Below are 24,824 nucleotides of genomic sequence, written 5' to 3' on the forward strand. Positions count from 1 at the left end.
CAACACATTCCCTCCCCCAACATATCATTCTTATAACTTAAAGCTATTTCTCAATCTTAGAAATTATTATGAGATGTTAAAATCTGGACAGTTTCCCCAAAGTAGCTTAAAGCAGAGAGATGTGGACCTTGTGGGGTTTTCCTCAAAATCATCATGAGCTGGCATCATCCTTTACAATATCTTTTATGTCAGTAAATATGCTCTATAAATAATCCAATTGCCTGATATTTAAATCAACTCAGTAAATGTTAATTGTGTCCCTAAGATATTCTAGGATGCTAATGGGCTCTGGGCCTTCAACAGTGAATGCCTTGCCCCACCCCCATGGAGTCAGGATCTAGCAAGCTTTACAAATGTAATGTAAATCAATACACACTCTGACAGAAAGGCAAAACAGAGAGGAGTGTCCTTAATTCTGCCTGGGGTTTAAGAATCAGGGCAGATTTCACAGAGGAGGCAACAGCTGACCAGAGCGCTCAATTTCCTAGTTAAAACAGAGCCAAACAGAGGATGATCAGAACTATCGCTTTAATTAAAAAAAAAAAATCAGAATAAATGTGAAACACCTGGGATTTTTATTTCTGTTCAGAACTGTAGAAAAATAAGGGTGATGATGATGACAGTGGTGTTGATGGATGTTACCGGTTACCGACCCAGCATCTGGCTGGGTCCGCTTCCCCTTTCCTGGCTAGCACCTTAATTTTCCTTCTGCTGCTTAAGCCTCTTCTGAACTGTAGCAACCACGTGGTTTTGGAGGTTGACCCCAGCTCAGGTGTGAGCTGTAATTAATCTAAGTCAGTTAACAAACTCCCATCCCCCTGCCAGTGGTTGGCTTAAGAACACAAACCTGTAGTAAACAGAGTGGGGCGTTCTCTGTTCGCAGAGATAGGTTCAGGAAAGGGCACAAGACTATATTTGGGCCAATGAAATGTAAGGGCAGTTTTGAAAAGGGGATTCTGGGAAACTTTTCCTTAGTCTTAGAGGAAAACCTTAGGGGGGCTCTCTGTTGCTGGCCTAGGAATACGGCTGACATCTGATTCCCAGCCTGAAGATGAAGCTGGTTACTCAGAAACATTCCTCACCCCTCCTCCTGCTCCAGGAATCACAGGGCAGTGGAGACAGAGCCGTCGAGTGAACTAAATTTGAAAACCTGCCTGACTTACGGATTTCCAGGTATGAGAGTCTATAAATGGTCTAATTGTTCAAACCAGCTTTACTTGAGTTTTCCATCACTTGTTATCAAAAATGTGTCCATTTAATCACAGCTGAGAATAAAGAGCTTGCCTAAGAATTAAGATAAATGTAATGTGACAATCTTTAAAGAGAAAAGAAAAAAAAGTAGGCAAGGGTGAAACCAGAGAACTGAAAATATTACAAAGCTAAGATAAACGAGAATAAAAAAGTCTACCTAGAATATAATTAAAAGTTACAAATTTGGCAAAGATTCCTAAAATTGGGCAGAATTCACAAACTATTGAAAAACCGTAAAAAATGTTTTAGTGTATGGGAAAGCTCTTACAGATTGAAGGGAGCAACTGATAGGCACGTTACTTTAGGAGTGATGGAGATTTAATATACAGGATTTTCATCAAAGGATAGGTAACAGAAATTTCCATGCAAGTCTTTAAGACAACACATTCCTGGGTTCAAACCCAGTAATTCTGATAAGGCAGGTGTGACTGAGTCCCTGGCACACACAGTTTTATGGACTGTTCTCAGGATGACACAGGTTTGGATCTCAGTGTGACTGCCTGCATCTGTTTCTCCCTGTTGTCTCTTTCCACGTGTGCCTCTCGGAGTTGCCTGCATCACGATGTCCCCCTGGGCATGCTTTTGCCTCTCTGCACGTGGCTCTTCGTGCCTGTGTGTCTGCTTCTCTGAACCTTCCTGTTTCTGTCTCATTGTCCCTCTGCATATGCTGTATCTCTTCTCCATCTCTCTGCATGTGTAGCATATCTGTGTGTTTGTATGGTTGTGTCTCTTGTATCTCAGTGTGCTCCCTCTTTGGATCCCCTTGTGTATCTGTGTAGACTTTTCTCTGTGTTACTTGCATGTCTTTCTGTGTGAGTCTCTCTTTATAGGTATCTCTTTCCTTTGTATCTTTTTTCCTGCCACTTAAGTGAGAGCAGACACAAACTTAGTCTGTGCCTATTAAAAAAAAAAATATATATATATATATAAATACATATATTTGGATGTGGATATATATATAAGTCACATCCAAATTCCCAGGACTTGAGTGACCGATACTCCTTGAGGAGGCTCGGTCAGCCAGTAGGAGTCCTCCCCCTCGCCCCCACCTCACCACGCTTCAGCGCGGTGAGATCACTGGGCGCTGGGAGAACCTGTGTCTGCGTGAATGACGATGAACTCACAGCATCATTCACACCTGTTCAGCCCTTGTCTCAAACTCACACAACACCAGACAGAAAACTCCCAACACTGAGGGCAGACTTGGTACTCATTTCAGTGGTCCTAATCGTAAAATACTACTACTTGCACGCAAATATCACATAGGTCACTTCTAAGTCCTTATTGGCTCTTGTGCTCACACAGATTTACAGGGCGGGGCCATCGAGCACAGCCACGCCTTGTCGAGCAAGGACACCTGCAGCTTCCTCTGCAGAGCACGTCTGTGCAGCACTCACTTCGCAGTTTGGCCGGCAGCACCCCTCCTGCCCTGTCTCGCTCCTCTCTGCCTTCTCCTTCATGAGTTCCTGACTTGGATACCTGTCATGTCCCAGTCTGGACATTACATGGGTTCTTCCTCCTTAGTTCCTCGCAGGAGAGCTCCCAGCTTGGGATCACTCAATCACCTTCTGCTTCTGCAGGTCAGATCTCTCCTCCTCCCTGACCACCCTTTTCTTTGGAAAAAGTTCCAATCCAAACACCCTGTCTCCATTTCCTTATGAATAGTCCCATAGTATTTTCTGATAAAATACAGTTCTGGTATTTCCTAAGGTAGTTTTTAAATTTACAAGCCCCAAATAGGTTTGGTGAGTCAGATAATAAGGGATGACAGCCATCCTTAGATCTCTGGAAGGGAAGGGACTAAAGCCCAGGTTCCACCCTCTGTGCCGGCTGTGTGGCCTCGGAGGGGCTACTTCTCCAGGCTGTTAGTGTCCACGAGGAAAGTGGGGAATTGGATCTTATCATTGCTAAGATGCAGTTGGTCATAAAGTTTTCTAGTTATCATAGAAACAAATTTTCACTGAAATAAAAACATGTATTACCATTCAACCTATGACACTTAAGGAATTAAAAACCATTGTCTTTCATGCTCACATTCCAATCAATCAAACGTTAGTTTACTTTCTCAAAATAAAGTTGCACTTGTATTTTGCACATAATTCCTAATTTGGTTTAGTTCATGTTTTCTAATTTAGACTTTTGTAAAACTTCTACTGAAGAATAATCCAATGGACTAGAAGTCATTTCACTGCTAAGAGGCAGAATCAGTCCTTAATTTCATCTCTCATCATGAATTCCAACAACTTAGTTTACATTCATTAATTTGCAGTACATTCGGTGCCTCTTTTCACACTTGAGAAGTTTGAATCTAACATATTTAGACTGATACGAATGTACTGAGATCAAATGCAGTATTTGACTTTTTAATCCCCAAACAACAATGCTGTTTAAGACAATGGGACCTCAAGTACATTAATGCCTTTTGGTTCTCTCGTTTTCCTGAAAATGAACTTGGAATCTTCTTGTCAGTAGAGAATGCTACACCTTCATGCTTTTAGAAAATATGAGTTCTGTCCAAGATCATAGACAAATAATGTAGTAAACAAATTGTAGAAACCAGAAAGTAAAATGAATACAAAACACTTGGTTAATTGACACGTGAACAGGGAGAGGCGTACAATGTTGACGTTGAAATTATTTCAATGGGCGTATCCAAGAACATACATTTCAGATTCTGAGATAATTTTTAAAAGACTTCTGGCTTCAGAGATTTCCACCATGCACAAAAAGCTGCTGGTGCTATTATTAGCTTAGTCGTAAGTCATTGTGCACGAGAAAGCTCTGCTTTGGCACAAAACACTCTGCTGACTTAAGCTCATTAGCTGATGCAAAGAAAAATAATAACAGTAGAAAAAACATAAATTGAACCAAATCTTGTAATTTGTATATTACTGATTTCCTGTGTCTTTACTTTTATTTATTTTAACTGACATATGGTATCACTGTGAATTAAAACTTCACTACAATTGTGTTTTTTCACTACTCCTAGTATTTGTAGCAGAATTTCTGCTTTATCTGTTAAAATGCCTTGCTATTTCTTGGATATAAATCGATTCAGTACAGTTAGATCTGTGCCTGTCATCATTATTTAAGTCTACTTTCTTATTTCACTTTAAAATATTTCCCATAAATTTTACCCCCTTAAATATGAGAAAAAGAATGATGGCAATATTAATTTCAAGCAGATAGTTTTGTACACTGTTTTATTCTAACCCTTGAATTTTACTTAAAGCATGTCTTTGTATGTGGGAAAACTTAGATATATTATTTTATTTTGGGGACTCATACACTTGATTGTACAGCCCGCCTTTCAACTTTTGTAGCTTTGTCTTTTATCTGTATAAAAGGTACTGATGCCAGGTTTTATTCACATTTTTACCTTTTATTGGATTAATCATGGTTGTTTTAAATTTGAAAATTAAATCAATTTGTAGCATGTATACACAAACACACACACACACATATGTGAATAGTATTGCTTATCTTAAAACTTCTCTCGCTGTTATTAATCCTTTGTGTAACTCAGATAGCCCACAATAACTGGATCTTACTATATGGGAAAGAGAAGTGTTGCATTTTATGGTTTTATCTTTTCACTCCTCCACCATCCTATTCAGCTAGTTAGAACTCTGGAAACATGGCTGAGAGTTTTTAGCTTGTGTATTTTGTGGAGCATGTGTATCTCAGCACTGAGATGGTTGTAACCAGCCGCAGTCACTGCTCCCCATGTTCACATTTCTTGACATCAGTAAATGAATCTGTCAGCACCTATTTTCATCAACAGCATCCCTGGTCAAAAATTCTTTCTGAAATTCATCAACAACATTCCTGATCAAAAATTCAGTACCTGGAGGTATTTTCTTAAGAAAATGTTGGTGAAAGGGCATATTTCATAACTATCCAAAAACATATCTGATAGTTCTTTTTCTTCCATGTTTGAAGATTACAATGGTTACACAGGCAATTCTTGAAATATGCCCTTCTCTGAGTATTTCTCATGTAACTTTATTTTATTTATAAGTAGCATGATTTTTTCCTTAGTAGCTTGTTCATTTACTTATTTTATATTTATAATTTTATGAGATTATTTGGCAGTCAGGAGGGCTCTCATAAATGTCCTGTTTCACTACTTTTTCTAGACACAGCATTGTTATTCTCTGCCTCTTTTTAATTGAGGCATGATTATGTGATTTGATTTGGTCAACAAAAAGTGAGTGAAAGTTCTAGATTGTATGTCGCTTTAAAAAAACACTTAAGTTTTATTTTAAGCCATCAAATTTGCAAATATCCAAGTGTATAATATGTGAGGATGAATGCACTGAGCATCTTTTCATTTGCACACGCCTTTGTAGTTTCCACCCAACTAATTGTGGATGGAAGCTTTGTCAGCCAGAGTCCCTGAGGGAGGAAAAAGGCAGAGTCCTCTGCTCACCCAAACAGTCTTCACTACCCTTATAGCATGAGCAAGAACTGGATGTTGCCCATTTCAGATTTGGGAGTTGTTACTTCTGCATAACTGATCTCTCTGGCTGACAAGAACTGTACCTTTGTGACCATACTTCTTTGTTAATTGTAGATACAACCCAGTGAGTCCTAGCTTGGATATTTATTACCCTATTTAATCAAGAGGAAAGGTCCTCAGCTATATGTGTGATCATCAGTCTTGTGCTGGTTAGTCTTCTCCTCCGATAACACTTAGTTATCTCGGTGAAGCACAAGGAGACATCATTTTGATACAGATATGTAGTGAGTGTCCCCCCTCATCTCTTAACTCTTTAAGGTTGTAGATAACTTTCAGATTTATTTTTTCATCCTATTTTGTTCTGTACAATACAGACTCCACCTTTTACTGATTTCAACAGAATTTTTAGCCCACTGAATGTAATTTTCACTAAGCCAAATCATTTCAAAATCTGCTGTCTGATGTCACGTAAGGGAAACCATCACTTCAAATATTAACTAGTTGCATTCAGAGTATGCAGGTAAGAAAACCCTTGAACAAATACCTAAAGAATATCAGGATCCAGGGAATAAAACTAAGCAGAAGGAACTGAAGAGGTAGCAGATCGGTGTGTCAAACTCAAAGTGATGGCAGAGAAACAGTGGCGACTGAGTGAAGGCTGATAATCAGCTTGCCAGGGACAGAACATGTCAGATACTTTTTTATATCTTCAGTCATTTCTCTTCAGGAGAATCTCCCCGTACAGTTTTACAGATGAGAAGACCAAGTTCAGAGAAGTTGAAGAATATGATGAGGATCTCATATGACAAGTAACCTACAGAGTTTATACATTAAACTTGTCATTCATTATTCCTCCACCACTTGGCCTGTGGGAAGCAGGAAGTTTCATACTTGGGATCAATGAATATGGACTCTAGGAACTTTAGTAATGCCTTTATTTGTGCCATTTATGTACAAGTAATTCCTCTGTGTTTATTTCCCTTTGCTTTCTGGAAAGGGCTAGGGCACAGGGACCAGGGGACAGCGTTTCCAGGTCTGATGCTACTATGGTGCTTTCCATTGTTTTATTAGGTAATATATTCACATCCCTGCTTTTGCTTCAGCCTTTGCTACAGAGGCTCACCCCAAACCATTGAGTGACAATTCAGGCCACTTGGCTTCTTCTGTCAGAAGGTGACTTCTGACCAGGCACTAACGAACAGTTCTCCAATTCTTTTACTCCAAAAAATATTGCCGTACGAAGGCTAATTCCCATTAGTTGTTTTTTTAAGTGATTATATGGGGGGAAATTGAATGGGGACAGGCAGTCTATAAGGTGATAAATGGCATAAAAATAATATACCAGAAGTTAGAGATGAGCTATGAAAGTAAATAAATCCTTATGGATTAGGAAACATTCCTGAAAGGAATTTAGGCTTTCAAAGACTGTGGAAATCACTGGATCTGAACCAAAAATCTAAAGGGTAGAGGGGCAACCAGAGGCAATCTGCATAAGCTGTGAAATAAACAGAAGATGACTCGACATCCTGTCTATGATATGATGAAAGGATGGAGTTGGAGAATAGACACAGGGAAGGAAGGAGATATTTAGAGACTGGAGAGGGGTGTTGGAGGGATCTGATAGACTAGCGGGTTGGGTAGGGGCTGTGGTTTCATCTGCCTAACAGATAGACCATAGAGGCAGTCACCCAGTGTCACTGACTTCCATAGTTGATGGTGAAAAGTTCTAGGTAGTTAAAGGTCTTCCCATTTGCTTTCATGTTCTGCGGTTAACCATGCTGTGACTAAAAAATAGACAATTTAAAATTCATTGTGCTTCTTATATCTGAAAACTGTTTTTTAATTAATTCTAAAAAATTGGCAGCATTGGTATATTGATCCTGTCCCCTATTCTATTCTGTGTAGATTTCTGATTAAAGGCCTGTTAGGACTTCTCTTTGGTCATTGGTGTCACCTGACCTCTCTTTATAGTTTCACTTTCTTAATTTCTGAGTTGTATTATGAATAATCAGTCTCTTCATGTTGCTTTTAGAGTTTGCTGATTTTTCTTCACCTGTGATTTATCATTTAAACATCAGATGAATTTTAAATTTTCATGATGATACTTTGTATTCCTTTAAAAATATTCCTGATCACTTTTGATGGTCTCATTTCTTTTTAATATTTTCAATGTTTTCCGTTATTTCTTTAAACACTGTGACCGTACTTACTTGTACATCGCTTCTTACATTTTCAGCGTCGGCACTCCATGTGTGTCTCATTGTGCAGTCTGTAGTTTCTGTTGACTTTTAATAAGATTACTGTGTTTCCTCATCTGTTTTCTAGATTTAATTGTGAGCTGGTTTGTTGGAACTTGAATTGTGAGAATCCTCAGGGTGTGCATTGAGATGATTCACCTTTGTTTCTGCCAGTACTAGGGAGCTCTGCTAATTGGGAAACAAAATTTGTAAATTTTGTCTCTTGGATGTAGAGTTCACAGCATGAGCGTGTGGTGGAATCCAAATCCAGGACTGTGTGAGAGAAGGGCTATGGATGCAAATGAGCAGGGGAGACACGACCCCCACTACCAACACCACCGCACCAGCAGGCACAGCCTGCCTTTCTTTTTGTTTCATTTGGCCAGCACGCAGGTTTTTCTCTGTGCACCCTGTCAGTCAAGATAGTTATTCTGGGTACCTGTCTTACTGTGGAACCCTCAAGTTCAGCTCTTGGACTTGTCAGAACCAAATCCTGTTCCACACAGGGGCTGGCGGCCAGAAGGTGTAGGGTTTCTGGATGGAGCACACCTCCAGGGAAGCCCTGGTTTCTATGTGGATTTTCCATTCCAGATGTAGCTCAGGGGTTTTTGTGCTGCTTTGTGTTTTGTGAGTTTTTTGTTTTGTTTTGTTTTTGGTGTTGAGATTCATGGAGGACATGCCTTACTGTTTTGTGAGCCCTGTAATGCTTTTCAAAGTATGTTAGATCTATTTTAAGCAGTATTTAGGTGTCATGTGGAGGAAGGGCAGTTCAGAATACAATATTTATTTTGTGCACATTTGATGCAGAGAAATATCACTAATTGAATAATACTTCATAATCCCACACCCATGAAAAACTTAACTTCCTTAATATAAAAATACTGTATGAATTTGAAAAAAAAAATTGAAATCACACCAAAAGTTGTAAGCTTCCCTCTATTCCAACCTTCTTTCCCTTCAAAACCACTGCTGCACCTTCTATATCCATCCATCTGTTGATGGGCTCTGGGCTTTCTCTACCTGGATATCGGTTTCCTTGCGGTTTGGGATGGTTTCATCAAACACATTTCCCGCTCCTTTCTCTCTCTCTCCTCCTCCTGGGACTCCTCCAGTGGGCACATCAGTACCCTTGTGGTCGTCTCAGTTGTCTCTTAAAGTGTTCTCTCTCTCTCTTTTTTTTTTTTTTTTTTTTTGCTGTTCAGAAGGAGTGATTTCATTTTTCTATCTTCCAAATCACTTACCTGTTCTTTTGTATCACCTAATCTGCTGTGAATTCCTTCTAGTGTGTTTTTTCATCTCTGTTACTATATTCTTCAGTTCCATTCTTAAAATATATTTTCCAGTTCCTTGTTAAAATTCTCACTGTGTTCATCTATTCTTTTCCCTAGTTCAGTTAGCATTCTTATTAATGCTTTTAACTCTTTATCTGGTAAATTCTTTTTCTCTTTCATTTTTTTTCTTGTACTTTAATTTGGAACAAATTCCTCTATCTTCTCATTTTGCTTAACATTCTCTCTCTATATGAAATTCTGTGAAACAGTTACCTATCCCAGTCCTGAAGGGTTGTCCTGTGTGGGAGCATCCCTGTGCCATCTGTGTGTGCCCAGTGGTGTTGGTGGGAGAGGTGGGTCTAATGAGAGCAGGGTTCATGTCTTCCCCCAGGTCGTGCTGGCAGCCATCAACTTGGTGGGAGGTGGGGCTGTAGAGAGGGGCCAGAGTCAGCACCAGCTGTGATCCTTGGCTTTGCCTGTGCTCAGTGGCTAGCACTGCTTACTGGGGGTGGGTTCAGGTTCCAATGTTCTGGAGCAGAAACCCTGAGGACTGGGCCTGAGTAGGTTCCGATCTCTGTAAGTGTGCACTCTCCCCTCTCCCAGCAATGGTACCTTCACCCCAGAGGGAAGCAGAGCTGGAGCTAGAGGGGCCAGAATGAGCACCTGGTGAGGGCTGATGTGCATGGTGGGATGGTCTTTGCACACCAGTTTGAGCTCCAGACTGTTCTCAATCTGCCACCTCCCTCAGTGCCAGTAATGACCACCCTCACCATGTTCGAATGCTTGCTGGGTCCAAACTGGCTCTGTCCATCCAACTGCCCATGTTTCTCAACTGTGTAGCATCTACCCTAGTGTGGCATGGCACTGGAGCCACAGGGGCTAGCGTGGGCACTTGGTGTAGGGGGTTGTTGTGCAGTGGGGCAGTCATGGGAAATGGCTTGAGTCCAAGGCAACTTCGTCCTCCATCTCTGCCTTGTTCCTGGGCATGAGCAACCGTGTATGTGGTCTTCACACATGGAGTTGAGGTTTCTTGTAGCCCTCTTGTTAGTCCTACTTGTTTTCAAACCAGCTAAGGGAACTCGCCTTCGTGGTGTTGGATCCCAGGGCTGGGGTGCCCAGTATGTGGTTTGAATCATTCACTTCCCAGGGGGGTCTCCACGCTGGTGCAATCCCCTCCTTTTCTGTGTCCCTTGCTTGGGGCGTGGGTCCTGACCTCTTCATGTCCCTTCCCTTCTACCATGTGGATCTTTCTTTACAGCCTTGTTGTATAGGAGTGTTTCTGCCAGTCTCCACTTCATCTTCAGTGAGGACTGCTCTACACCTAGGCAGGTCTCTGATGTGTTCATGGGGAAGGTGAGCTCTGCATCCTTCTCTAATGCCCTCTTGATCTCCTCCGCTCATAATGTACCTATTTAATTTGAGCCTTCAGAATAGTCCATGGATAGGTAAACTGTAATTTATTTGACCATTTATTGGTTCATGAATATTTTAAGTTGATTCCTGATTTTTTCCAACACCAAGGATGCTGCTATAAGCAAGGCTGCACATTTCTTAGAAAAATTGCCCACATCTATACCAGCAGGGGAATTCCTGGGTCAGATTTGTACTTTCTTTCAGGGAATTTGGATGAAAGTGTCCTTTATAGAGTTCACTGTAGCCTCAGCTTCCTCACATGTACTATTTACAGATCCCAACCTCATTGTTTTGTTATAAAACTAAGCAAAAGTAGTAACTGCCTCTCAGAGTTGCCATGAGGCTTAGAAAACTCTGTATGAATGCCCATATATGACCCACATTTGGTGAAGAAGAAATAACTGCTTACTTTGAGTCTTCTAACTATAGTTATTAATGAAAGTAGAAAGGGAAATAAAAAAAACCCATAGTTGACCAATGGTAGAAAAAAATTTACCTATGAGGGATCTTTGGTTCAAAAACAAGTATGGTAGGGGTTGTGGGCAGTAACAGTATTAAATCGTATTAGCAGATTTGTAACCATTGCCTGAACTGCCTTGAAAATAAAATGGCTTAGTTTACATTAAAATAGTAGAATAATTTAAAAATGAAGGTAAGTAAGAAAAAAGATTAAAACAAACGTTGAAACATGAAGGGAAAAAAAGCTCAGAACACAGGATTGTGGAGTTATTTCTGTTGGTCCTTACGTTTATCGTGAAGGCCTGTACTTCTGTGTCAGGACCCCGGACGCCGTGCACTATTTCAGCGCAGCGCTGGCTCCCAGCTCCTCCCCCTCCCCCGCCCCTCCCCCGCCCCGGGGGGAGGCGGGCGCCCTGTTCACCCTCAGGTTTCGTGCTTTGCTGTCTAGCTGCTTCTCTGCGTCCATTTCTTGTGAGACCACACTGAAAACAAACAAGCGCTCTTCCCTCATCAAAAGGAGACCCAAAGGGAAGAAGAATGAAATTGGGGCCGAAAGGTTAAGAGACGAAAGATGTAGTCACTCTTTTTCTGGGCCGGTACGTGGTGGTGTCTGTCTGAGTGAGCAATTAAAGAGCTCCGGTGAGCCAGGTCTCTGGACTTCTGCCCCAAACTTTGATAATTTTGTCCTCAGTGCAGTTGTGCTTGCATTTTTTCATATTTTCTTTCCCCTGATGCTCTGGGTCAAAATGTCTCAGATAAAAACTTCTCATTCTCTGTAATAAATCCCCAATTTCAAGCTGCTGCTGTGACAGAGCTAAAGTGTTCTCTCTGTCTGTCTGTCTGTCTCTCTCTCTCTCTCACACACACACACACCCTACTCCTCCAATCTCAGAGCCAATAAAAGGTGAATCTGCGAGATCACAGGTCAAAAGCGTACAGACCTTCTGGTTTGTATATATGCACACAGGAGCGCATAAACATTTACTAATAAATACCCTTCTGTCCTCCCATTATTTCTGTTGGTGCAGCTATAATGTATCTCCTTTCCCAGCATTTCTAGTCTCTCCTGTTTGCACTCTTCCACATGCAGTGGTGAGCCTAAGTGTGTACATCCCGCTAAATACACAGGCACTCAACTATGTATGCGTTTATATGCATATACACACACAAAACATGTGTATATCAGTATGTGTGTATGTTTTACTGTATCTAATTATTTTAGCTTTATGATAGCTACTCTTGACAAAAAATTAATCTATAGTCAATCAAAGAAAGAAATAGGAAATTTTATTTGAGCCCACTTGTGGAATCTAACCCAGGAGACAGTCTTTCAGAAAGCTCTGAGGACTGTTGCAGAGAGGTAAGGGGGGAGGCCAGTAGGTATGTGATTTTGGTGAGGGGGTATGTGCTATCAAGCTTGCATTTTGGTAGAAGGTTACTACTGTTTGTGAGGAATAGGTATCTTAGTTTATGATTTTGGTACTTTTCTAAGTATGGAAGGATGCAAGAAACTGGGTTTATGAAATTTTCCCCTGAAAATATCTAGCTATCTGAGGGTCAGTTCTGCCGGTTTTCCCAGAGCACAAGGTGCCTTATCCTGACCCCTGGCCAGAATTCTCTTCAGGGTGTATCACAGCTCAGCATCTGCAGTGGCGAGGGACCTGATGCTTGTAGAACTGGACGGTGGGCAACATTCTTCATCTCACAATCCCCTCTCTTTCAGTCTTAATTTGGACCAAGCTTTTGGAGGCACTTTGTGACTGATTTTTCCATGGTGCTAGGAATGCTCGTTGCCAGGTCAGGTGAGGATTTCTTTTAAGAGTCCACTTAGCATGCCGTTACTGGAGCTGGCCTTGTTAGCAATAGTGGTAATGCAAGAAACAGCAATCATAAAATAGGCAGAATACAAGTAATATTAATAGTAGCATTAATGAGGTTATAAGTAGGTAATGTTCTCTTCTAAAGAGTTACATGGCTGACTCCAGAAGAAGAATTGATCTTTAGATTGAACAGGCATTTGTGCTGTTGAGGAGGTCTGAATAATGTGTAATGCAGAGGCACAGTGCACCCTAGAGGGAGGGGGGAGGCCCAAACAGACAGAGAAAAACTTCTGTTTAGTCTTTTCTCATCTTGCCTTAAAATGTGTGTTTTACTAGACACTTCAAAAATGAGGCTCCACGATTCAAGTAATGATACCCTTACTCTAACACCAAAGAGAGAAAATGCTCATAGTTATATTTAAACACAATATTGCCTTTTTGAATCATTACATAGTATGCTAGGGTACACTGAATTATCACGTGAATGAAAGAATGTATTCTTCTGTAAGATGAACTAGAAGCTCAAATTAACTTTGGAGAAGCAAAAGCTATATGACTTTTCTGTCTTCAGTGGTTACTTAGAAAAATATAGTAAAGATAGCTGAAGAACACAAATGGCATTTAGCAAATTCTGTGCCTTACAAAACTGAAGGTACTGGTGTGATCATCTAAGGAAAGAAAGAACTAATAAAGACTAATAAATGCTATGCCATTTATTTTATACTGCTTAAATAGAAAGCAAACACATTTCTTTTTTTATAAAGAGGTTATTTTTTTCCTGTAGTAGTCAGTTGTTTCTCAGATTGAAGTCACATAATTGGTATATCATCAGCGTATTTGTTAAAATTAGTTTTTCTAACTTCTGTCTGTAAAGAAACCATCCAGTGTTTTCTCTAAGCCACAATTGTTTATGATAGTAGATGCCTCTTCATAGAGGCACTGAAGTCCCCCAACCATTGTCACCAATGACACTATATGTCATTGGCATATAGTCAGTTTACAATGTTGTGTCAATTTCTAGCGTACAGCATAATAATTCACAAATACATACACGTGTATTCCTTTTCATGTTCTTTTTCATGGTAAGTTACTGCAAGATATTGATATAGTTCCATGTGTTGGATAGTAGAAACTTCTTGTTTATCTATTTTATGTATATTAGTATCTGCAAATCTAGAACTCCCAATTTATCCCTTCCTACCCTCTTCCCCCTGGTAACTCCTTGGTAACCATAAGTTTGTTTTCTGTCTGTGAGTCTGTACCTGTTTTGTAAATAGGTTTGTCTGTCTTTTTTTTTTTTAAGTATCCACATATAAGTGATATCATATAGTATTTGTCTTTCTGGCTTACTGCACTTAGAATGAGTCTCCAGGTCCATCTATGTTTCTGCAAGTGGCATTATTCTATTCTTTTTTATGGCTGAGTAGTATTCCATTGTATAAATATACCACAACTTCTTTATCCAGTCATATGTTGATGGACATTTAGGTTGTTTCCATGTTTTGGCTATTGTAAATAGGCTGCTTTGAACATTGGGGTGCATGTATCTTTTTGAATTAAGGTTCCCTCTGGATATATGCCCAGGAGTGGATTGCTGGATCATATGGTAAGTCTATTTTTAGTCTTTCAGGAACTCCATACTGTTTTCCACAGTGGCTGCACCAAACTGCATTCCCACCAGCAGTGTAGGAGGGTTCCCTTTTCTCCACACCCTCTCCAGCACTTATCATTTGAGGACTTTTGAGTGATGGCCACTCTGACTGGTATGAGGTGATACCTCATTGTAGTTTTGATTTGCATGTCTCTGATGATTAGTGATATTGGGCATTTTTTTCATGTGCCTATTGGCCATTTGTATGTCTTCATTGGAGAATTGCTTTTTTAGATCTTTGCCCATTTTTGGATTGGGTTATTTGTTTTTGGTATTAAGTTGTATGAGCTGTTTATATATTCTGGAAATTAAGCCCTTGTCAACCTCATTGTCAGTATTTTGCAAATATTTTCTCCCATTCCATAGGTTTTCATTTTGTTTTGCTTGTGGCTTCCTTTGCTGTGCAAAAGCTTATCAGTTTAATTAGGTCCCATTTGTTTATTTTTGCTTTTATTTCACTGTTACTTCTTTAATTGACTTTGTAAACCTGTTTCCAGATCTTGCAGTTACTAGGATACAACTTGAGTGGATGATATATTCCAACATAGTGATACAGACACACAGGGCAAAGTGTTTCACATGTACTGAATTTTATTTCCAGCCCTGCTACTTGCTTTTTGTTGTTTGACTTGGATGAAGTTAGTCAAAACCTCTGATCTTTATTTCTCCTTCCTTGAAAAGAAGCACAAAACTAGCCTCCTGATTCCTCACAGTTAGGAGCCCTATCAGAGATGTGTGAATGTAGGTATTAATTTTAGTGATGGTGGTCATATGCATATTTTCTGACAGTTAGAACTGAAAAGAGGATAATGTTGAGGTCCACATATCAAAATGAGGAGGTTTATCCAATAGGCCAGGCTGGAACGGTCACCTTTCCTGTGTGTGAACATGGCCTCAGTGAATTTTTACTAGTGAGGCTTAAATGCTTCTCAAAACAGTTAAATATTTATATCCAACACTGAGATAAATTAATAATCATGATGCCAATGCACATAAGAGCATATCAGCAGTTGTTTCCACAAGACAGTGGGAAATAAACAGAGCAAATGTCAAAAATTTAGGATGGCATTTTTAAAAAAGATTATTACCCTCTTTAGTCTCCTCTGAATCATGTTCTACTCATTTTGCTTCTGCCTGTTTGTTTTTGGGTGTACTTTCTGTCCTCACTCCCACCCCTCCCCTGTTCTGTCTGTAGTAGAGAGTGATCATTGAAAACTGCACTTTTCAGGTTCCAATGCCCATCAACTTCAGTTTACATTCTTTCAACCTAAGTAGCTGAAGATTGACATGGGGGACAGGCAATAATCCAATTTTCCATCTCTCTGCTTCAGGTGGAATCTTCAGCGGTGGCTGTGGCTCCATGATTCTAGTTCTTTTGAGGCAGCCCTGACCTGCTATGAGTTCTTGCCTTTATGGTCTCAGTCCCACTTGGAAGCCCACATCATGGTTCCATCCCCCGCTGGTGGTCCCTCCTCCAGTGTTCTGGCTTCCAGCTGGTGGCCTCTTCTGTTGGGCTCATCTGGTGGTCTCTTGGGAAGCCCTTTCACTGGGGTTTCAGCTCCGCACTGATGACCATCTCTTCTTTCCTCTGTACATTTAGTTTTAGGGGTAATGGCAAATTCATGTAGATGATTCATCTCTGGCTCCCTCATCTTCGCATGTTTTCACCTTGCCTGGAAATTCTGTGACTAGTTAGTTTGCTGAATTGAGGTCCCCGGTGTGGTTCTGAAATTTTCTGGGTTGAACACAGACTTGACAGAGTCATCAACTAACACGTGGAGGACAGCCAGCTCATTAAAAAGTGAGAAACAAGTTGAAAGGAAGGGGACAGGTAAATGAAAGAAGTCTCTGTTTTAACCAAATGCAATGATGTCAGTATATACCGTGAGAACCTTTTCTTTTGGCTTAATAATTACAGTGAAATTTTGATATGATTTCAGTGGGAATACCAGCTAAAGGATGGCAATTTAAATATGGTTTGCTCATCATTTGGTTTCTGACTAAAATCATATCTTTTCATGATGGTTATTTATAGAATATTTTTGTCTAAATCCCATCTGCTCATCACAGAATAGTTTAGACCACAGTTTTTGAAGAAAGAAACTAGGGTAGATTTTTAATAGATTTCCCAGTAAATCAATGGGCTAATCATTTGGGAGGATAAGTAATTTCTGTTTGAAATTTAGATAGATTCTGTCCTGAACACATCACTGTGTATCTACATCTATAGAATTAATGGAAATAAATGCATTAACAAATATATATGTATGTAACACATCCCATTGTTAACTGAGAGAAATTTCCACATAGTTACTTTACAGCATTATTTTTATGAGTTAAAAATAAAAGTACTCTCTATACCTAGCAATTGGGGAGCTGGAAGGTTTATGTGAAGTGGGGAATGGATGGCCACGGGAGCCTGGCTGGGCAGTGAGCATCTGCCTTTGTGCTGTGATAAGAGGCAAGAACCCAGATGTGCAATCTGACATGTACGATGTGGTTAACTTCAAATTGCTCACCTGGGAAAAACAAGCTAGCATTCTTGGCAGTATTTCTGGAACTATGATGAGAGACGGGACCCCCAGTTGAAGAAATAAAGACAATGGGGAGAAGCTGGGGTGCCGGTGCTTTGTATTTGATCACAATCATTCTTTTATTGAAAGCACCAGCCATGTGTTGAGGACCATGCCCCAAAGTGTCAGGAATTTTAAATACACTAATTTATTTAATTTTCAAAATTGATAGGGTCAATTATTTGCCATTTTCAAGGTAAACATTATGGTCCTTACCTTACAGATGACAGGGCTGAGGATCAGAGAAGTTAAATAACTTGTCTGTGGTCAGTCAGTTGAGTGGAAAAGCCAGGATATGAAAACAGGAGTGTTGACTCCAACGCTGGTGAGCTTCCCACTATTCTGCATAGAAAACGTTCCTGCTTTATCATCTGCACTGTGGGTAGTAAAGGTGTCCAGGGACACATCTACAGGTGAAATGAGGTGTGCTAATACAGTTTTTTTAATGATGCACACAAAGAATACTAGATTTGGTACTGCTTACTGTGATGGGCAGGATGATGTCCTCCAAAGATGCCTACAACCTGATTCCAGGACCCTGTGAATATATTACCTTCCGTGGCAAAAGCGGCTTTTCAGCTGTGATAGTGTTAAGGCTTTCGGGGCGGGGAGATGACCCTGGATTGTTCAGGTGGGCCTGACGTCATCACAAGGGTCTTTGCAGGAGGGAGACAAGAGGATCAGAGTCAGAGAGAGAGATGTGATGATGGAGGCAGAGGTCAGATTGACACGTAAAGGAAGGACCATGAGCCACAGAACAGGGGCGGCCTCTGAATGCCGGGAAAGGCAAGGCAGCCGGTCTCCTTTAGAGCTGCCAGGTAGGATGCAGCCTTGCTGGCCCATTTTAGACTTCTGACCTCCAGAATTGTAACATAAAAAAATTTGCATTGTTTTAAGCCACTCAGTTTGTGGCAATTTATAGCAGCCTTTGGAAACAGATACTCTGACTTGCTCTGTTCAATGTATGAGAATAAATAGGCTCTGGGTTCTCTCTTTGATTATTGTGTATGGAAGCACCTTCCATTATCTGATAGTATCCATGTGGGTGATACTACTTTATCATCATGAAAGTAAATTAATTGGAGACAGAAATCTCTGCATCAGTAATTGCATGGGTCAGTATGATTCTGATAATGGGGAAATTAAAATAAATAACCTCCCATACAGATGAAGAGGTTAATTCCATCAGACATTTGGTGAGTGACACAGTTAAGGATAAACTCCTAGAGCTGTGTATTAAGCTAAGTGTTCCAACAAGAGAGCTGCGAGAAGAACCCTGTGGTTAATGATGCACAGTTCACTTAAAGGTGGAGATGAGGCTGGCCACCTGCTGTGAGGTTCATCCCCGGCCACAGGGGACAGTCCTGATGTCTTCCTGTGTGTCACTGTCCTCAGGTGTGTTTCACCCAGAGGGCCGTATGCGCTAATGCAAAAGTTACACAGTGGTCACTTGCTTTCTGTTGGTTGCAAGAAGCAGTGACTGGTTCCTCTGGGGCATTTAAACACAGCTAATTCTGGCCTGATTAGGTACCAGGCTTAGGACAAGGCCTGACCATTGCAGCAGTCAAAGCAGCACACGGCACCTCTGAGTCCTTTACTCAGGGGGGGTTTGTTGGAGGTAGAATGCCCATATCCTGTCTGCTCAACACTAGATCCCAAGAAGGAACACTCACAGGACAGGAATAGTTCAAACTGATCATGGTCATAGGCAGATATGAAGGCAATGGATTCCCTTGGATCAGAGTTTGGTTGGATGGGGTCCCCACCAAAACAGCTGGGTGAAAATGGCTGCAGCCTTGTCCTGGTGCGTAGTGGTGAGGCCTGTTGCTCACTAACCTATCACTTCTCCGAAGAGAATGTAAAAGCATTAATTAAAAGCAAGAAAGAATTCCTAAATCCTAGTTTGGACTCCTGTGTCTCTCACATGTAGGAATATTGAAAAAGAATAGTCTAGCATATGGGGGAACCTGTCCAATCATATATGATAGAAGTTAATTTTTCTGCAAGTAGCATCAGTGAACTTACTTAAAAATTCTTAGTGTAGGGCTGAATATGCTGGAGTCCTGGCCCACCTCCCAAATGTAAAATAATCACTTTTCTTGAAGTTGAACATCTCCCGTTAGAGCTTTACCGGTAAGTCATAAAATTCTAGTTGAATTCTCAATGTGCATATTTTGAAGCAACCATTTGGAGCCCACATTATCTGATGGGAGATTTAAAAAACAACTCAACATTGTGTTTAACTATGCAAACTCAGTTTTGTGCGAAGTTTGACACTAAATTTTTAGTGTCAAAACAGATTAAAAGACTATTAACAGATTAAAAGGCAAATCAGTTTCATTAATTTGTAGATCTTCAATTGTGAGAATAGGTGCCATTTTGCAGTCGTTTTAATATGTGAGTGTGAAGAGGAAGGAAAACTACTCTTCTCAGGCCAAATTGGAAAAACTTACCTAAGAAAAATACTAACAGTTTTAATAACCTCATTTTAAATTCGTGGTATGCGAGGTTAAGTAAGATATGTAATGATTCTGTCTTGTTTCATTTTGAGGGGACGCATGTCACAGATTGAAAAGATTCGATGGCTGCTAGGCCCACTACAGATGTTAGCCACTTTCACTAACAGCGTCAGGCAACACATCAAGGTTTAAAAGCAGTTTTCTTCCCAGTATCTTAATGTCTGACTGGTAAGCACCCATCTCGTAGACTTGTCCTTAAAATACCTGGAATGGAGAATCAAACTTTCCCCTTTATCAGAACTTCTAGTACACTTTTGATGACTTATTATAGTTAGTGATGAACTAAGACTGAATGTTTTAAAATTTGTTCTTAAACATGTAAGAGACGATACAATCGCCACCTGACGTACTTGCCTATTATTGTTTCAGTTTTTTTTGTGGGGGGTGGGTGGTGATCAGGTATTTTTCTTTAAAAAAGAATTTTTTTTTTTATGGAGGTACTGGGTATTAAACCTAGGACCTCTACACGCAAAGCATGCGCTCTAACACTAAGCTATGCCTCCCCTCCATACTTGCCCATTTGCTACTGATAGAGCAGAACGGCAGCATCCAGGCTTCCTAGAGTTGTCACTGGCTAATGAAGATGCTTGCAGTCTCAGTGAAGTTCCTTCCATCTTCCTGACAATTGCATACCTGATTTGGTTAACATCTTAAGTGCATGCTGGACAGAAAACTGCTGTGGAATCATTTCTTTGTGGCTTCAGTGGATGGTAATATTTTTGAAAAGTAAACTCAGTTGCTATTTTTCTCTTGTTTCATGTTCCAGTTGAAAATCTGAGGGAAGTTACAGATACAGGTCAGTCTTCAGTAATCACTGTATCATAAGCCCATCTGCCCTAATAGAAAACACTATAAAGGTAAAAAAGTGAAATGTGATTTATAATTGATACATAATTAGTCAAATGAAAATAATGATAATTGTATAAGAAACAGTAAGGATCTTGGCTAAAATTTAGTACGTATCCCTATGAAACATATTTTAAAAGAGATGAAACTGGGAAAAGCTTTTTATTCTAAACTATTTGTTATTATCAAAATCTATTATAGACTATATTCAATATACTTTAAAAATAGAAAATGAGATAGTAATGGCTAATATAATTATAAACGCTTTTTTTGTGTGATTGTAGAGGTTTTTATTGATGAAATAATGAAACATTTTCAAATAGAGTAATTATTCATAGATTCCATCACTGGATACATGAATAATTCAGAAATGTTAGACATAAGGAAAAAGTTCACTTAAGGGGCTAGGTAATAGGAAATAATTAAGCATAAAGATTCTTGCATCACAGCAGTCCCTACCAAAATTATATAATTGATGAATACTACTCACAGTATAACCAAAATATAAATATTGGGGGGATAGGCAATACCAATCTGGGTGAGCTATATAAATAAAACTACAAAATGGGGACATGCTCAAGGGTGTATTTTATACGTTGGAGCAAGTGTCCATGGAGGAGGGAGGAGGAGAGATATGCTATGAATGGCATAGAAATGAAGACCGGAGCCTTGACCGGAACAGTGACAGTGGCACACATGAACGGAGGGGGATGTTTGATTCACCTCCTTGTCCCTGAGGGTTTTTTTTTTTTTTTTAAGATAACTGGAGAGATGGATCAAGTTTCTACTTGCACCAAATGTTGTGAAAATGGACATTCTGTCCAAGTTAATTGACAGTTTGAATGGTGTACCATTCAAACAAATGTTTTCGTTGGCATTTGTAAGGTTATCTAGAGATATTACTGAGCAAACATATAAAAATGCATTATTTGTCAATGACAAAAACTTTTGATAGCTACCTTATACAAGGATCTCATACAAAGGGAACTGGAGTGTAGTCCATAGGAGAAACATGGGGAAAATCTCTCACTGTTATAAACAAATAATCCATGTAAAAAATGGAATAAACAGAAGCTTGAGGTCCTACCCACATTACCTCGTAGACTCTGCCATTGCTAACTTCACTTTACAGAAAAGTGAACCTCAGAAAGATTAGGCAGATCACATGAGGATATAGCTCAAGTCAACAAACATTTACTGGCCTCCTGCTCGTGACAGAGACTAAGCAAGTGCCATACATTTCAAAAACAGGTAAGACAATTTTCTTTCTCTGGATGTACATACAGTTTAGTGGAGGAGTCTAGGCACCAGTCATGAAAGAAGGCAATATAGATTTCAGGACCAGGTCTTTTGACATCAATATTCTCATTAATTTCATTGCCATGCTATGTTCTATATCAGAATATAAGTAATACATACTTGGAAGGAGAGAGAGGGAGAGAATTTAATTTTATTGGTTACCAAAGAAATGCAAATAACTTTTTTACCCTTAATTGGCAAATATGAGAGCACTATTCATAACACTCAGAGTTCCTGAGGTTGGAAAAAACAAAAACAAAAAGAACCAGACATTCACTCATCAGTATCACCTGTGGCTGTTTTCCAGCGGTTTGATCCTCCTTATACAATTTGACAGTGGATTTCAAGAGTCAGAAAAACATTTATATGATTTAAATAGTGCCGTTATAACCTAATCTTTGAAATTACTTAAAATGAGGGAAATGGGTATATTCATAACCATATTTATTTTTAACAGAATTAAATAAAAAGGGTAAAGGAGAAATACTAGAGGGGGAATATTCTAATCAATTATAGTATAAATATTCAATAGAATGTCAAAGCACTACAGGAAACTTTAATGAGAAAGAGAAGAAATGAGGGAACCGTGGAGATAAAGCTGCTTCATTTGGTGGTAGTGAAAGTTCATTGGTACGTCCTTTGTTTTCATTATTTTTTATAATGATTGCATTTTAAATTAAGAAAGATCATGCCCAATGCAACTAAATCCAAAATAAGTTAAAATGATGAGTTAAGTATGTTATAATGTAAACTTTCTTTTACATTGTGTGTCCTCATGAGAGATGAAAAATGAAGGAGAATTTTTAAATATCTTCTAGAACTCCAGCATCATCTGGCAATTAACCAAAAAGGATCTTGACTGGGTTTTCATTCCAAGATAGCTTTACTGGTTTCCATTTTAATGGCCTGAACTTTGGATGTTCAAGATTTCCTAAGCTTAGAATTTTATATGTGAAATTAATACCTGATCCTCTACCAGGAGTCATCAAATAAGCAAGGACCAAGCTTTTGCAACCTATGAGCATCTCTCCTACACACTGTCATGCCCAATAAGAAAGGTGAAAATAACCCATTTCTCTTTTGTCTTCTTGGCTCACCCCTGGTTTTGCTCACACATCTCATGCAAGCCGGACAGTGAGTTCACTTTTCTCTTAGTCGGCATTTTGGATATCTTTCTCTTTGACAACCTCCAATTTCTTGGCATTCCTCAGTCACAAGAAATGTAAAATTGATGGCAGCTTTTCAGCACTTTCAGCCACATGCTTGCTACTGGGAAGTCAATTAAAACTTCCTACAAAATTCTGTGCAAACCTGAGGCTCATATTTAATTTATTCATTGATTTACTCTTAATTATGCTTACTAAGTACCTACACTGTGCCTGAATCAGCCTTTCTAATGTCCTCCATCACAGAGCTACCAGTCGAATGGGTTTCAACTTGGACAGTCAGCACACAACCCCATATTCTTGTCCCCATTCTGTTTTTTCCTTCCCTTCTGTTGTGACACTCCCTTGAAAATCCCTGCTGAGTGCCTTTTTCCAGAGTGCCTTCTGGAAATCCCAGTGGACTGCTAACAAAGGATTTTTATACCCTCAAACTATTCTTTGACTCTTGGATTTACTTCTGGACCTTAATTATCTTTCCTTTGATCATGCTAGTCTGAACAACCATTTAATTAGAGACCCTCGTTTACACACGCACACACACACACAAATCCCATGTTCCTAATTAATTGCTTTGAAGTATCATGTATACTCAGCATTTCTCTGGTTCCTTGCAAGTCTGATACCGTACACCTTCATTCTGCAGTGCTCTGTACATTTAAGCACATGAATTTAGTCCACGTGAAATCAAGTTCTCTGGCACCTGAGGTCCTGGTTTAGTTCATAGTTAATGAGTTTATGATCCCAGGAGAGCCACACAGCTCTAGGATTCGGTCTGATATAGTGATTTCCATCTTCCCTTTAGCAGTCCACTCATATAACTACATTTAAAAATTAGAAATGGTGATGTCTAAAATTCTCAGAGCACATTTCATATCCTGCCTCCCTTATGTGCTTGCTCCCTTCACTCCTACTTAACATACTCTTTGCTAAGATACAGGAATGTCAGTATAGAGGATGTTGGGGGAAGTCATCCTCTTTCTGGTTTCACTGCCCTTCTCTCCTCAGTCAGTCTGTATCTCATGGTGAATTATTTAGTGACATCCTCACTAGCACCACTGATTGCTTTGTCTGAATTTTATTTATTTGTTCAATTCTATTTTTGATACATCAGTGGGGAAAAAATGGAGTGAGTCCAGGGCACTTGAATGAAAGGATTTTAAATTGAGGTGAAATTGTATACACAAGTGGACCTTTTAGGAAATGATGTTATTGGTGACCCTGTTCAATTGAGCATTAGAAAATTCAGTTGATAATTAAAAGGTAAGACAATTGTGTATATGTTGAAAGAAAATGACTTCATATTCTTTGTATAAGTAATATCAAAAATTATTGAGAAGAATGACAGCAAACTATGCAATTTCCCAGTACTGGAAATTAGTAACCATGTTAGCACTTGGTAGCATCATTCTAGTCATCTCCCGATGCATAAAACAATAAATAGATAGCTATGATGATACACAAACATAATTTCACACGAAAATGGATTAAATGTCATTCTAACTGAATGTAATGTCAGGAAAAACATGAGGTGAATCTAAAGGAATTCACTAATTTTCAACAAGTATTTTTCATAGTAGAAGATATTAGAACCCTATTTGATGTCAGTTATTCTGGTTTAAGAAGCTGGGACTTTGAAATTTCAGCTACAGTTCAGTTCTAGAGAGTGTGACTCCCTCGCTGCTGTCAAGGATGAGAACTCAGCCCTCTGGAAGTTTTCCTTCTCCTGAATTTTGTTTGTTACATTTTTTGTTTGCTTGTTTATTTGTTGAGGCAAATGACAATGTGCCCTGTGTTTTGTAAACATAATTCTCATCATTATTCAGTGTTTATTTATTTATTTATTTTGCAGTTTTCACC

At 39.5% G+C, this 24,824-nt stretch overlaps 1 long non-coding RNA gene across 1 annotated transcript in view; it reads left to right on the plus strand.

Annotated features, from left to right (window-relative positions):
* Positions 1–356: 356 nt before the first annotated feature.
* The window catches only part of LOC135322246 (uncharacterized), a 449,868-nt gene continuing 425,400 nt past the window's right edge, over positions 357–24,824 (plus strand). The window contains exon 1 of the long non-coding RNA XR_010382597.1: positions 357–1,173. This is a non-coding gene — a long non-coding RNA (uncharacterized LOC135322246). The remainder of the gene's footprint in view (positions 1,174–24,824) is intronic.

The sequence above is a fragment of the Camelus dromedarius genome, chromosome 10, assembly GCF_036321535.1.
Source record: "Camelus dromedarius isolate mCamDro1 chromosome 10, mCamDro1.pat, whole genome shotgun sequence".
Lineage (NCBI taxonomy): Eukaryota > Metazoa > Chordata > Mammalia > Artiodactyla > Camelidae > Camelus > Camelus dromedarius.